At 42.8% G+C, this 13,455-nt stretch overlaps 2 protein-coding genes across 3 annotated transcripts in view; one reads left to right on the plus strand and one right to left on the minus strand.

The window, feature by feature from the left end:
- Window positions 1-247: 247 nt before the first annotated feature.
- The window catches only part of MFSD6 (major facilitator superfamily domain containing 6), a 78,528-nt gene continuing 65,320 nt past the window's right edge, over window positions 248-13,455 (plus strand). The window contains exon 1 of the mRNA XM_042949469.1: window positions 248-308. The gene's annotated coding sequence lies outside the window, so the exon portion shown is untranslated. The remainder of the gene's footprint in view (window positions 309-13,455) is intronic.
- NEMP2 (nuclear envelope integral membrane protein 2) overlaps window positions 11,138-13,455 on the minus strand; it is a 98,761-nt gene continuing 96,443 nt past the window's right edge. For both annotated transcript variants that reach the window (XR_006205612.1, XR_006205611.1), the window contains one exon: window positions 11,138-11,780. The gene's annotated coding sequence lies outside the window, so the exon portion shown is untranslated. The remainder of the gene's footprint in view (window positions 11,781-13,455) is intronic.

Raw genomic sequence — 13,455 nt, forward strand, 5'->3', positions numbered from 1 at the left:
GTGCTCGGCGCTCAGCCCTGAAGCGGGTCCAGCTGGTAGCCAGCGGCGGAGGCACCCGGCCGTGGAGGAGGAGGAGGAAAGGTCGCCCCGGAGGGTGCGCTCGGTTCGCCGCTGCGGGTCGCCCCAATCGGCCCGCATCCCTCGGCCGCGCCCCGCCCGCCGCAGCCCCCGAGGAGCCAGCGACCTGCCCGAGATGGTGCGCGACGCCCCGACAGCCGCCGCCCCGGCGCCCCAAGCCGCCGCCCCGCGCCGGGGGGAGATGGCTCCCCGCGCCCCGCGCAGCTGAACGCCAGCGCCGCCCGCAGCAGGTGAGTCGGGGCCCGGTGCGCGGGGAGGGGGCGCTCGGCGGGGGCGGCCCAGCAGCCCCACCCAAGCTTTCCCCTGCGGGGGCCGGGCCTGAGGGCGGAGAGCCCCCCTCCGGCGCGCGCACACCTGCTGTCGGGGGAAGGGGGCCTCGGAGGCGCTGCTCCCGGGGCGGGCAGGTGTGGGTGTCTCGGTTCCCAGTCCCGCTCGCCCGTCGCTCCCTCCCTCCCTCCTAGCCTCCCTCCCTCCTAGCCTCCCTCCCCTCGGCTTCTGTGTCGGCTGTCATCTTTATAGGGCGCTGGGGAGGCAGCAGCCGGCACCCCCGGCGCCCGGCGCTGGCAGCACTTCCGCAAACGTAACTGGAGTAGGGAAAACAAAGGCGCTGCCGGAGGGAGCCCTAGCCGGGCGCAGGCAGCAGCAGGGGGTGGGGGTGGGGGTGCAGGCAGAGGGCTGGGCCCCGAAGGCCAGGCCATTCTCCGCCCGCTCCCACCGGCGCCCTTGCCATAAACATCCTTGGGGGAAAGGAGGAGGCGAGAACCTCCGTACGGCCCCAGTGAAAGAACGTGGCCGCCCGTGTGCGGGGAGGAAATTGACAGCGTCTGATTCCCCAGGTGAAAAAAATACAAAAATATACCTCCCCCGCACCCCCCCCTGCACCCCACCCCATGCCTGCTACCACCTCCTGCGTCTTTACTTAACTAAAGTCTAACATGGTGTAACATGTCCCTAGAGCTCTTGGAGGTGCTAATGGGGGTTACTAGCCTTTCTCGGTCCTATTTATTCCCTACATAGCTCGCTGTTAAATTTAAGTAGGATACTGAAAAATTTCAAACGCAACTTACCCCTTCATCTATCTCTTCCCCACGTAGAGAGACTGGTGGGTTAATTACCCTTAAGGCAGGTACACGGTGCATTTTGCCTCTCCCATACACATTCACAGCCACAAACATTTCCTTTTCATCCAAAAATATTTAGTAAACATCTTACAGAGCTCCTAGAGCAGAAAAAACCCTGCCTAATTGTTGTAAGAAAAAACCTTAAATTAAGGCGTTGAGTTTCTAATTCCTATTGGTGTCTACATAGTTGTATGTCCTTGGGCACATCACATCTTCCCCAGCCTCAGTTTTTTCACATGTAGAAGGAGAAGGTTGGATGGTATGGTGGCCAGGTTTGCCTTTAATTGTTCTAGAAGTTCAGGATTTTGTGGAAATCCAGCCTTTTCAATATAGATGGATATAAGGGATGGGTGGACAGTTAACCAACAACATATGTGTATTTAGTAGATTCCTGGTGTCTGCAGGGCATCCCTTCCCTAAGACACTGGGAGCCAGCTAAAGGTGTATGCATCATCGATGGTTTGTTAACTAAAAGGAGAGGATAGGAACCCTAGTCATTGGGAAGATTGACTTTTGACACATTAAGCTGCTGGTCATTAGCAGACATGCAAGATATTTTCAGTTACTTAGTGATAGTCAGATGGCTTGTGTTTATCACAGGTTGGAAGTGAAATTTAGGATTGCTTAGGAGGAGGCTGGGACATTGCTGTTTAGCCCAGTGCATGACACTGGGGGAGTAGGACAGAGGATCCTGTTTCAATAAGGCATTAAAGCTACTAGGCATGTTTACAGTAATTTAGGCTCTTTCTGTTTCTATACAAATAAGGCAAACTAAAACACAAAGGTAAAACAGCAAGGTTTGCATGTGTTCGGTGGTACAAGGTATTGGATCGCCAAGTCCATCTGGATTGTTGACAGTAATAAGGCATTTTTTGAGCACTTAACTATGTTCAAAACACAATCTTACACACTTAATTTCTAGATCTCTGAGAGATGAGTCTTTTCCCCAGCATTGTGAGTGACGAAAAGGAAGCTGAGAAGAGTTAAAGAATGTACACAAACCACATAATCGGTGAGAGGTGGAATTAGGTTTGACTCCATGTTTCTGGCTCCAAAGCCTGGGAAGTTTCCACAACGTGTGCCTCCTTATTCAGGACCCATTGGGCCTCACCACCTAAGCGGGTGCCCTCTTTTGCTTTCTGCCTTTGAAAATTAGCTACATTTCAATGTACGTGTATTACATATGGTAACAGTTTTCTATGTAAGATCAATATTTATATTGCAGGCATATTAATGCAAATATATTTACCCATTTCTCACCATTTTTAGGTTGGAGGCAAGTGTAAGTACATGAAAATGATCAAAGATAAATTTAGTTTTAGGCAGACAGGATTTTTTGTTTTACTTCTTTTGATATTCAGTAAGTCTTGACTTAGCAATTGCATTGTAGGGAAAGGGAGAGATGGAATAAATGTAAATGTGTCTGTTAGCCACTTTGATACATTGTCGGGAAGAATCAAGATACAGTTAAGTGAAAAAGGCATTTGAAAAAGATTTATATGCAGATACTTAACGGTGCATACAGGCACACATACACCTCGCCTCATTGTCCGCAAACCGTTGACATTGACTACTTGAAGGAAGTGGGATGGGGTGATGGAAAGAGGGTGCTTTTCTTTTTTCCTTATGAGGTTATGTTTGGGTTATTTATTTATTTATTTTTTTATTTATTTTTTTTATGTTTGGGTTTTTTAAAAGGGCCTCTATAGCCTGATTTTTTTTGCCCTAAATCCCAAAGGACACACTGTGTGTAGTACTTGGCCCTAGCGATGATTTCAGTTAACATTTGCTTTGTAGTTGGGTTTTCATTCTCCGTATTTAGAAGACACTTATTTATCACTTTGTGAAGTGGCACTGTCTTAATTTAGTTGGCCAGGAAGCTTTTGGAAACTCTCAGAGTCATTTGTTACGACAGTGATTTATTGGTGCAGAGCCCAAAGCAGAAAACCAAACCAAAACAAATAACTGAAATGTTAAACAACTAAACCTTGAGCCTATATATTAATATGTATTTGCTATAGATATTGAAACTTGTCTTGCTAGTCAGTGGCTCTAAATAGCTCCCAGCACACCCACACCCCTACCCCTACCTCAGTACCCACAAAAACTACCCAGAGTGTTGTATTAAAAGTAGCCTCCTTCCGGCTTGGTCTAATGTCATGTAAATGCAGCTAAGCAGGGGATGTACTGATGATTGTGTGGAAGGGAGGTTTGAGGCTCAGAGATGTTAAAGAGAACCCTGTATTCCCTTAGGTTCTGGTGGTGCTGCTGCACTTAGGCAGCGGGGGAGGGGTGGAATGGGAGAGGATGGGCCAGATGGAGTGAAAATGAGGCTCTGAGAAAAACCATATTCCAGAGGTATGAGAGAGGATTGAATAAAGGAGGGCTAAGACACCTTTTTTGACATTTGTCGCGGTGTGTGTTTGAGAAGACAAATTCAGAGAACATTTTGCAAATAGAAAACCGGAAAGTCCAACTTGAATAACTCTGAGGGTACGCTTTGATCTGAGGCCAAGAGTGGGATTGGGGTAGAGTGGGAGACTGGCCCTCATGAGTCAGCGGAGGCCAGAGGGAGCTCTGGCCTGGCTTTGTGGAGGATAAAAGGAGAACTAGAAAGAGGAACTGGTGTTGTCTCAACAAGCCTGATTTGTGGGTTAACTGTGCCAAGGGAAAGTGAGTAAGGAGCCTGAGGTGGTAGTTAGCTGCCTGTGTGGCTCTGTAGACAGACATCCACTGCACAGCTCGGTGCCCTCTGTTTTCCACAAGCTGCCTCCCCGTGGGCCCTTCTGCCCATGGGGTGCAGAGTAGGGATGTGGCCAGCAGAGGAACCCCGGAACCCCGGAACAGTGGAGGAGTGGGGCCCTATGAGCCATGTGGCAAATTCTTCTCTTGTAACTGCACTGGGTACTTTAGGGACAAGGTTAAGGTAGAATTGGCCCCAAGGTAAACAAGGCCTGTCTCCAGCATAGTTAAGCTTCTGCAGCTATTATGAGTGCCTTCGTAATTCTGTTTTAAGATAATTTATGTGGAGTTGTGTTTATTGGACAAATGGAACCCAAACTCACCTTTGTGAGGGAGTTTGAATAAAAAATTTTATTGTTGGGGTGCCTGGGTGGCTCAGTTGGTTAAGCGTCCAACTTTGACTCAGGTCGTGATGTCTGTCACAGCTCGTGAGTTCCAGCCCCGCATCAGGCTCTGTGCTAACAGCTCGGAGCCTGGAGGCTGCTTCAGATTCTGCATCTCCCTCTCTGTCTGCCCCTCCCCTGTCTCTCTCTGAGACACGCTCTGTCTCTCTCTCTCAAAAATAAACATTAAAATTTTTTTAAAAATTAAAAAATAAAAGATTTTATTGTTATGCTTTCATAGGGTAAAAATAACACACATTTTAATTTTATTTACTACATAATCAGGTTCCCTATATATATATATATATATATATATATATATATATTTTTTTTTTTTTTTTTTTTTTTAACGTTTATTTATTTTTGAGACAGAGAGAGACAGAGCATGGACGGGGGAGGGTCAGAGAGAGGGAGACACAGAATCCGAAACAGGCTCCAGGCTCCGAGCTGTCAGCACAAAGCCCAACGCGGGGCTTGAACTCATGGACCGTGAGATCATGACCTGAGCCCAAGTCGGCCGCTCAACTGACTGAGCCACCCAGGCGCCCCAGGTTCCCTGTATTTTGAAGGTATGATATCTTTTTTAAAATTATTTTTTGTTGAAGTATAGCACACATACAGTGTTACATTAGTTTCAGGTGTATAGCGTAGTGATTCAACAAGTCTGTACCTTAAGCAGTGGTTACCACAATAAGTATAGTTACCATGTGCTTCCTTACAAAGTTGTGGCAGTATTATTGACTATATTCCCTATGCTGTACTTTTCATTGCCATGACTTATTTATTTTATAAGTGGAAATTTGTATTTCTTAATCCCCTTTACCTATTTTGTCCATCCTTTCAACATCCCTCCCCTCTGGCAACCACCAGTTCTCTGTTTTTATGAGTATGATTCTATTTTTTGTTTGTTCATTTGTTTTGTTTTTTAAACTCTACATGTAAGTGAAATCATATGGTATTTGTCTTCCTGTCTGACTTATTTCACTTAGGATAAGACCCTCTAGGTCCATCCTTGTTGTTGGGACTGGCAAGATCTCATTCCTTTTTACGGCTGAGTAATATTTCATTGTATATATTGTATATTTCACTTATATATATTCTTTAACCGTTCATTAGTGGACACTTGGGCTACATACCTTGGCTATTGTAAATAATGCTACAGTAAACACAGACATGCATATATCTTTTCCAATTTGTGTTTTCATTTTCTTTGGGTAAACATCCAGCAATAGAATTACTGGATCCTGTGGGAATTCTATTTTCAGTTTTTTGTGGAATCTCCACAGTGTTTTTCATAGTGGCTGCACCAATTTACATTCCATTAACAGTGCACAGGAGTTCCCCTCTTTCCCTCACAAAGATATAAAATCTTTTAAGAAATGTCTCAAAGCCAGGGTGCCTGGGTGGCTCAGTTGGTTGAGCATCCGACTTCAGCTTAGGTCATGATCTCATGGTTTGTGAGCTTGACCCCCACATGGGGCTTTCTGCTGTCAGCACAGAGCCTACTTCGGATCCTCTGTCCCCTTCTCTCTCTGCCCCTCCCCTGCTCATTCTCTCTCTCAAAAATACATAAACATTAAGAAAAAAAAAAAAAAGAATGTCTCAAAGCCCTTAAAACAGGCCTTTTCAGTTGTCTCTTCAAGTGAGCAGGAGCAGCCCAAGGAGAAGCCGACTTCAATTTAGCAACTTGCTGTGACTTTTTACAAACTACAGAATCAAGGGTGCCCTGATTGTCAGTCAGCTACCTTGTACTTAAAATAATGCCTCTTTTATATGTATTTTAAAAGTGATAAATGTGGGGTGCCTGGGTGGCTTGGTCGGTTAAGCGTCCGACTTCGGCTCAGGTCATGATCTCATGGTCTGTGAGTTCGAGCCCCGCGTCGGGCTCTGGGCTGACCGCTCAGAGCCCGGAGCCTGTTTCAGATTCTGTGTCTCCCTCTCTCTCTGCCCCTCCCCTGTTCATGCTCTGTCTCTCTCTGTCTCAAAAATAAATAAATGTTAAAAAAAAAAAAAAGTGATAAATGCTCCGGGCACCTGGGTGGCTCAGTCAGTTAAGTGTCCGGCTCTTGATTTTTGGCTCAGGTCGTGATCCTGGGGTAGTGGGCTCAAGCCCTGTGTCAGCTCCTCACTGAGCATGCAGCCTGCTTGGAATTCTCTCTCTCTCTCTCTCTCTCTCTCTCTCTCTCTCTCTCTCTTTCTCCCTCTGCCTCTCTCCCCACTCACACTCCCTCTCTCAAAATAAAATAAAACATATTTAAAAGTGATAAAGGCTTATTGGAGGAAAATCCACCAAAGTGTAAGAAAAAAAATTAAAGTACTCCTCACTTCACAGAAATAGCCCTAGTAACATTTTGTTATTTTCTTCAAGTTTTTTTTTTAAACATATTTCATATGAAGCACATAGACTTACAAGTATAAACTCTTGCAATACATAGGGGTTTTTATCCTGCTTTTTTTTTTTTCACTTAATGTGATGCATATATCATAAGCATTTCTCCATATTCTATTCAGTTCTATTAAGTTCTATTTTTTTATCCTATGGATATAAGTGTATTTTTCTCTGACCTGGATATGCCACATTTATTTAACTGCTCCTGTTACTGATTGCTTCCTGTGCTTCAGCTTTGATTATTATGAAAAGTACAGAAATGAACATCCTTACACTTAAATCCTTGCATTCTCATGAGAGAATTACAATGAGGGTGCCTGTCAATCTTCATCCTTACCAGCACTGAATATTTTCATTTTCAAAAGTATTGCTAGGGCATGTATGTATTTTTACTTTAATGGGCTAGGTAATAAGTCATTTTCTGAAAGAAATAGCTCATGCTAACTCTCAAGAGTTCTAACAGCATAAGAAACAATTTTAGATTATATATACTGGAATGTGTTAGGATATAAATTGTTGCTTTAGATAATGGCATTTAGGGGATATAAATAAAAATCATAGATAATAGCTATGTGTCTGTAGAAAAATGTATTTTAAATCTTGCAGTTTATATTTTGATCCAAAGTGTAAACTCATAAAATATGTGTCTGAGCACCTAGAAATTCCTAAAATGCCTTATCTTATGGGTAGATCATACTTTCTGTAACCCTCTTAACTTCCTCGGTGTCTTAATGGTGTCAGAATGGTCAAGTAATGACACCAGTCTTTTACTGAATAAGCTTTCATCAAATACCCATTGTAATTATAACATTATTTTACGTGTGTGTGTGCATGTTAGTGCTGTAACCTAATGTTATATTACTAATACTTGGAGTTGTGTTTTTATTTCTCCTTATAATTCTTATTTTTACACAGTCTGCTTTTTCAGTGTTCCTAGTATTTTTAGATCTTGAACCTATAGTCCTATACCAATATATTTACCTGAGTGAGTCCTTTTCTGAAAAGATTTGAAAAAAATTGTATCTGTCTCTGTGTACAAAACAGGCATTCACATAACTAGATTGAAAAATAAACCAAGAAGCATTTTAATAACATTGTAATTCATCTTTTTTTAAACTGTTGTATCTTCCATATAAGTAGCTTCTCAAGTATAGCAAGCAAAAATTTATTGAGGAAAATCTTTCTCTAAAACCTGAAGCAAATAACTTCTTTCAGTATCAACCTTTTAGAAATCTTTTGTTTCAGGCTTTGAAAAGATAAGTCTAAGATTTTTCATGTTGGCTTCTTGGCAAAGAAACAAAGATTGCATTTACAGCCACTAAACTAGTAAATAATTCCGTAAGATTAAGTGTTGACTTGTGGTGGTGGCCAGGTTCACCGTGGCCGGCTCTGGTACTGACCGGGTTACATGAAAGTAGTTATGCTTGGAGGGTCCCTTGTCTGAGAAAATGCATAGAAAGCTAAGAAGAATCACATGAACACTTACCAGAGAAATAAGTGCATGATGGTAGCATCAGTGTACATCCAAAAATGAGTAGAAGGCATAGGCGTGGCCCATTCGTTTTAATGCTTTCAAAGACTTCTGGCAAAGACTCCATGGCTCCCACAGGTTGGAACTGTCACTCTGGAGGAAGCGAGTGGCTGGGATTCCATCCGTGCCCACTGCTGTGGGTAGAGGGGAGTGGTGAGTAGGGAGGCTCTGGACGGGCCTGTCTTGGGAAACATGTTGCTGGCATTCCAGAATTGAAAAATAGAAAGAATTTCCTCTAACTTAAACGTGATGCACTCTGGGGGTGCCTGGCTGGCTCAGTCGGTGGAGCGTGCGACTCTTGATCTCAGGACTGTGAGCTTGGGCCTCACGGTGGGTGTAGAGATTACTTAAAAAATAAAATCTTTAAAAGTAAATAAAAGTTCTGAACTCTGTAACGCCCAGGTTCTTTCAGCACTCGTGCTTCAGTAATCTGGGTACTGCCACTGTGTGGAATATTAGTTCAGTGGGGAGATGGTTTCTAAGTGTCAGCAATTGAAGTGCAACGAATATTGGAAACCCAGCCTATTCATTAGTATGGTTATCCTACACAAGCAATTTCCTTGCCCTTTCTGGCTATTGATCTTTGTTTAGGGAGAGATGACTGTACTTCGGTTCTATTTTTACAAACCTTCTGTGACCCTGCCCCCCCCCTTAAATCTCTTCATTTTCCTTCCTTTTTAAAAAAAATTTTAAAATGTTTATGCACTTTTGAGAGAGAAACAGATAGAGTGTGAATGGAGGAGAGGCAGAAAGAGAAGACACAGAATCTAAAAGCCTCCAGGCTCTGAACTGTCAGCACAGAGCCCAACGCAGGGCTCAAACTCCTGAACTGAGAGATCATGACCTGAGCTGAAGTCCGATGCTTAACTGACTGAGCCACCCAGGCACCCGTCTTTATTTTCCTTCTTGAGTATCAGCAGCAGCATATTCAGTTACTTTCACTCCCTATTTTGAAACATCCACTGGATTTTGTTGTTGTTGGAGAAACTCACAAGATCGAAATATCTTTTAAAAAACATTCTGTTCATGTTGTGATTTGAACTGTTACTTGTTCTTCACACTAGGCTTGTTTTAAGGCAGGAAGTTTATTTGAAATGTAGAAGGAAATGAGGTTCTGGGGCCTGCTTCAAATTTATACTAGAAGCTACTGGCACAGTATTTAATCAGAAGCCTAAAACAAGAATCTGCTTCCATGATGGTTGATGAAGTCTAAGGACCTAAATTACCAATTTTTAAATGACATGTAGTTGGGTCTTAAGCAAAGTGAAAGTGAAAATCCCCTTGGCATTTTTTATTACTAAAGCCACATTTAGGTTTAAAGACTATTTCCTCCTCCACATCCACACCCAGAAGAGGTGAGAATAACTTGTTCCTTTCACCCTCTTAGCAGTATGAAGGGAAGTATGTTAGCAGTATGAAGGGAAGTAGGATTTCGGCTCCTATCTTTCATGTTTATTATGTTACAAATATAATTAGAATGTTCCTACAGGTGATTACATTTTATTTTATTTTTTAAAAAAATTTTTAAATGTTTATTTATTTTTGAGAGAGGGAGAGAGACAGAGTGTGAGCAAGGGAGGAGCAGAGAGAGAGGGAGACACAGAATCCGAAACAGGCTCCAGGCTCTGAGCTTTCAGCACAGAGCCCGATGGGGGCTCGAACCCACAAACCATGAGATCATGACCTGAGCCGAAGTCAGATGCTCAACCGACTGAGCCACCCAGGTGCCCCCAGGTGACTATATTTTAAATGAAAAGGTATTTCTGGTCTGGAGATACCTAATTATCATTCCAGTCCCTAATCCAACAGTGTGTTTTTGTTTGTTTGTTTGTTTGTTACATTTATTCATTTTTGAGAGACAGCACAAGTAGTGGAGGGGCAGAGAGAGAGGGAGACCCAGAATCCGAAGCAGGCTCCAGGCTCAGGGCTGTCAGCACAGAGCCCAACGCGGGGCTCAAACTCACAAACCGCGAGATCATGACGTGAGCCGAAGTTAGACGCTTAAGCTTAACCGACTGAACCACCCAGACACCCCTCCAACAGTGTGTTCTCTAGTGAGTCAGTGTGCATCCTCTCCCACCTGATCGCCTGCAAAAACTAGGCTGAGGACATGGAAGTGGATATAAACTTAAATCCATAAGCACTGATGGATAAAATTCTAGCCTAGTTCACGGGTGGTGCCAAAAAGTTCTAGAATACTCACTTGGGAAGGATGTTTCTAGAGTAATTGTAAAATATGGCCTAGCATTTCAATGAAATATCACAGCTTGAGGAACATGATCACAATCATCACCAGCAACATATGTGGTTTTGAGTTAGAAAAAATACTTTTTCAATACATTATTTCATTTATGCCCTAAAATCCCTCTGAGTTAGTTGACTTGGGTTTGTGTTTTGATCCCCATTTTATAACGAGTAAAGGGAGGCTCAAAGAGGCACTGATTTGTCAAAGCCAGGAGAGCAATTGGGACTTGTCTCTGTACTTCCTAAAATTAATCTGTCACATTAAACTTTAGTAAAATATTATATATACAATATATTATCATCAGGTAATAATCAAAAATAATCTTTATTGGAGCCTACAAGAGTAAAGGGCAATATGCTGAGCACTAGATTCCTCATTCAAGGAGATTATAATCTAGTTGGAAAGACAGGAAGTATTTATAAAAAGAGCAATAAAATTATCCACAAGTCTTACCACAGCTCAGGTGTGAGACCAGTCTCCAGAAGCAGAGAAAGGAGTCAGGAAAATATCGTTAAGTTTATTCTATTTCCAGATGTTATAAAATATTGCATTAGGTACAATTCATAGAGTACTAGCCAAAGTAAATTCTATCACAGAATATTAGTACTTATAAATAATGTACTGGTTAAGAACAGTACATTAAAAGGTCAAATGTTAGGAAAACCTTAGTAGGGTGGCAGTAGCAAAATCCTGCCATTCTGTTTTCTGCACTGAAGCTATAATAATCTTTGTACAATACAAATGTGACCATTGTATTCTATTCTGTTTCATTCTCTTCAGTGGCTCCCTATTCTCGAAATAAATAATACCAACAAGTTCTATATATTATATCAGGCACTAGGCTAAGATTGAACTGCATTATGCTTTTTCATCCCCCCTGGCTACCCTAACGGAAAAATATTATTACGTTCCTCCTTTTGTAGATGGGGAGACTTTGAGAAGTAGCTTCTCCAAGGTCATTGATCTAGTCAGTGGCAGAGCTAGGATTCTAATCTCTGACAGTCCCTAATCCCCTGCTCAGTGACCTGTTAGTAGTGTGTAGAAGGCCCTTCTTGATTAGGCCCTCCCCTGCTCCTCTTGTGGATTACTCTCTCATCCTTGAAGACTTCCTTAAGGCCCCACCCAGAGACTTCTGTGTCAACTCTGCTTGCTCCTGTTTTAACATATAGCATCGTGTATTTGGCTGTGCTTACCCCTCTCTCTTTCTTACCACTGGACTTGATAGCAGGGACTGGGTCTTCACCATTTGAATTACTGATCACCAAACACGCATCCCATCCAATTGTTGGTGCTAAGTTTGTTGGATTAAAAAAAAAATAACATCTTAATTTTCATTGTAAGTGTCTAATATGGTATTTTGTGTTCTCTCCTGTCATCCCTCAGCATGATTTGTAGGGCCATCTGTGATCTGTTGCTATCTGCTAGCCTCAGATGCCCTTCAGCCCCAGTGTTACCATTTTAAGGATCTTCTGTTATCTCTTCTCTTCCCCCATCCTGGAATAGTTTTCCCTTTCATCTTTGCCCAAGGCAAATCCTACATATCTTTCAGGGTTCAAGTTAAGTCCCTCATTCTCTCGACAACCTCTGTCTGAAGTTTGGGCTCTCTGCTGTGAGCCCCAGAAGCATCCCATTGTCTGTTAACATTTTCTGTTAATTATGGGGTGCTATGTGGCTTCTCGTCTGTTATTCTTGTGACTTATTTAAATCTTCCTTGTGTTTTGGGCTCAACTTGTCAACTATAAAGCAAGTCTTTGAGGCCCAAGACCACGTTTTTGACATCCCTGTCTAGTTGAGACATAGCATGCTAAGAGCACAGACTGTCTGGATTTGAATGCCAGCTCTCCTTCTTACTCCCTGTTAACCTTGGGCTAATCATATAGTTTCCCTGTGGCCCATTTTCCTCATTGTCAAGTTGGGAGAGTAATCATACTCACCCCAGAGAACTATTGGGATTAAATGAGTTAATACATTTTAAACCCATAGCAGATATTACTTAAGTGTTGTTGTGTTGTAGTTAGTAATAATTGTGATGATAACATAGCCCGCTGAGCCCTTATTAAAGTAAAAATATGTTGTCAAGATGGCCAGCCACAAGGTATGCATTAGCCACTGTATGGATCAGTTTGCTTGTCACCCAGCAGACAGGTTTTGCTATGAGCCTGGGAAAGGTCCGCCAGGAATAACAGGGATGGCAGGTTCTGGATTCTGGAAGGAGTTTCAGTCCAAGTGGAATACTGTTGGCAGCAACTGTGGGGACCACTGAGTATCTGGAGGGTTCAAGCTGGATTTTGGGGAATCAAGCTGGGCTGGAAGGACTAGAACCAGTTTTGATCTTACAGTTTGGCTGAGCCATTAAGGAGCCATGTCAAAATGCTCCAAAAGAGAGAGGAAGATTCTAAAACATTCACCTCTGTACATCTTAATGCCCTTGTAGCTTATATAACTGTTATAAAACCAACCTTATGTTTCTTTTTCATGACATTGGCAAAAGGTCTAGCAGATGCTAAAACAATCCTTATTGAAAAAGATCTGCTGGAATTGACATTGAATGCTGTCCTCTGAGGAGAGCGCTTTCTGGAAAATTCTGGGGGTTGAACTGAATGTTCAAGAATGTAGTGCCTGAATACCAGGACTCTAAGACTTGTTTAGAGTGGTTTCTCTATGTCTGTGCTCATAATAGATTGCAGCAGTAGTTAGAGACCTGCCCTGGGACTCACATTGATCAATGCTAGAGAGAATGATCAATAACAGTTGACAGTGTAGAGGTAGCTCTGAGGGTCCAGAAAGTAGATTTTCCCATTTTGCAGCTTCAGTACTGGTCTCTGGGCAATACTGAGTTATGATGGCAATGGTGCCAGGGAAATGTCCTTTCTGTGTCATCCAGGGATTATTTCCTCTCCATCGCTTGTGGTTATGTTGCTACGTTATAATGCCTGCAAGTCTGACCTTTGGCAATTTGTTTAAAA

The sequence above is a fragment of the Panthera leo genome, chromosome C1 (genome assembly GCF_018350215.1).
Source record: "Panthera leo isolate Ple1 chromosome C1, P.leo_Ple1_pat1.1, whole genome shotgun sequence".
Taxonomy (NCBI): domain Eukaryota; kingdom Metazoa; phylum Chordata; class Mammalia; order Carnivora; family Felidae; genus Panthera; species Panthera leo.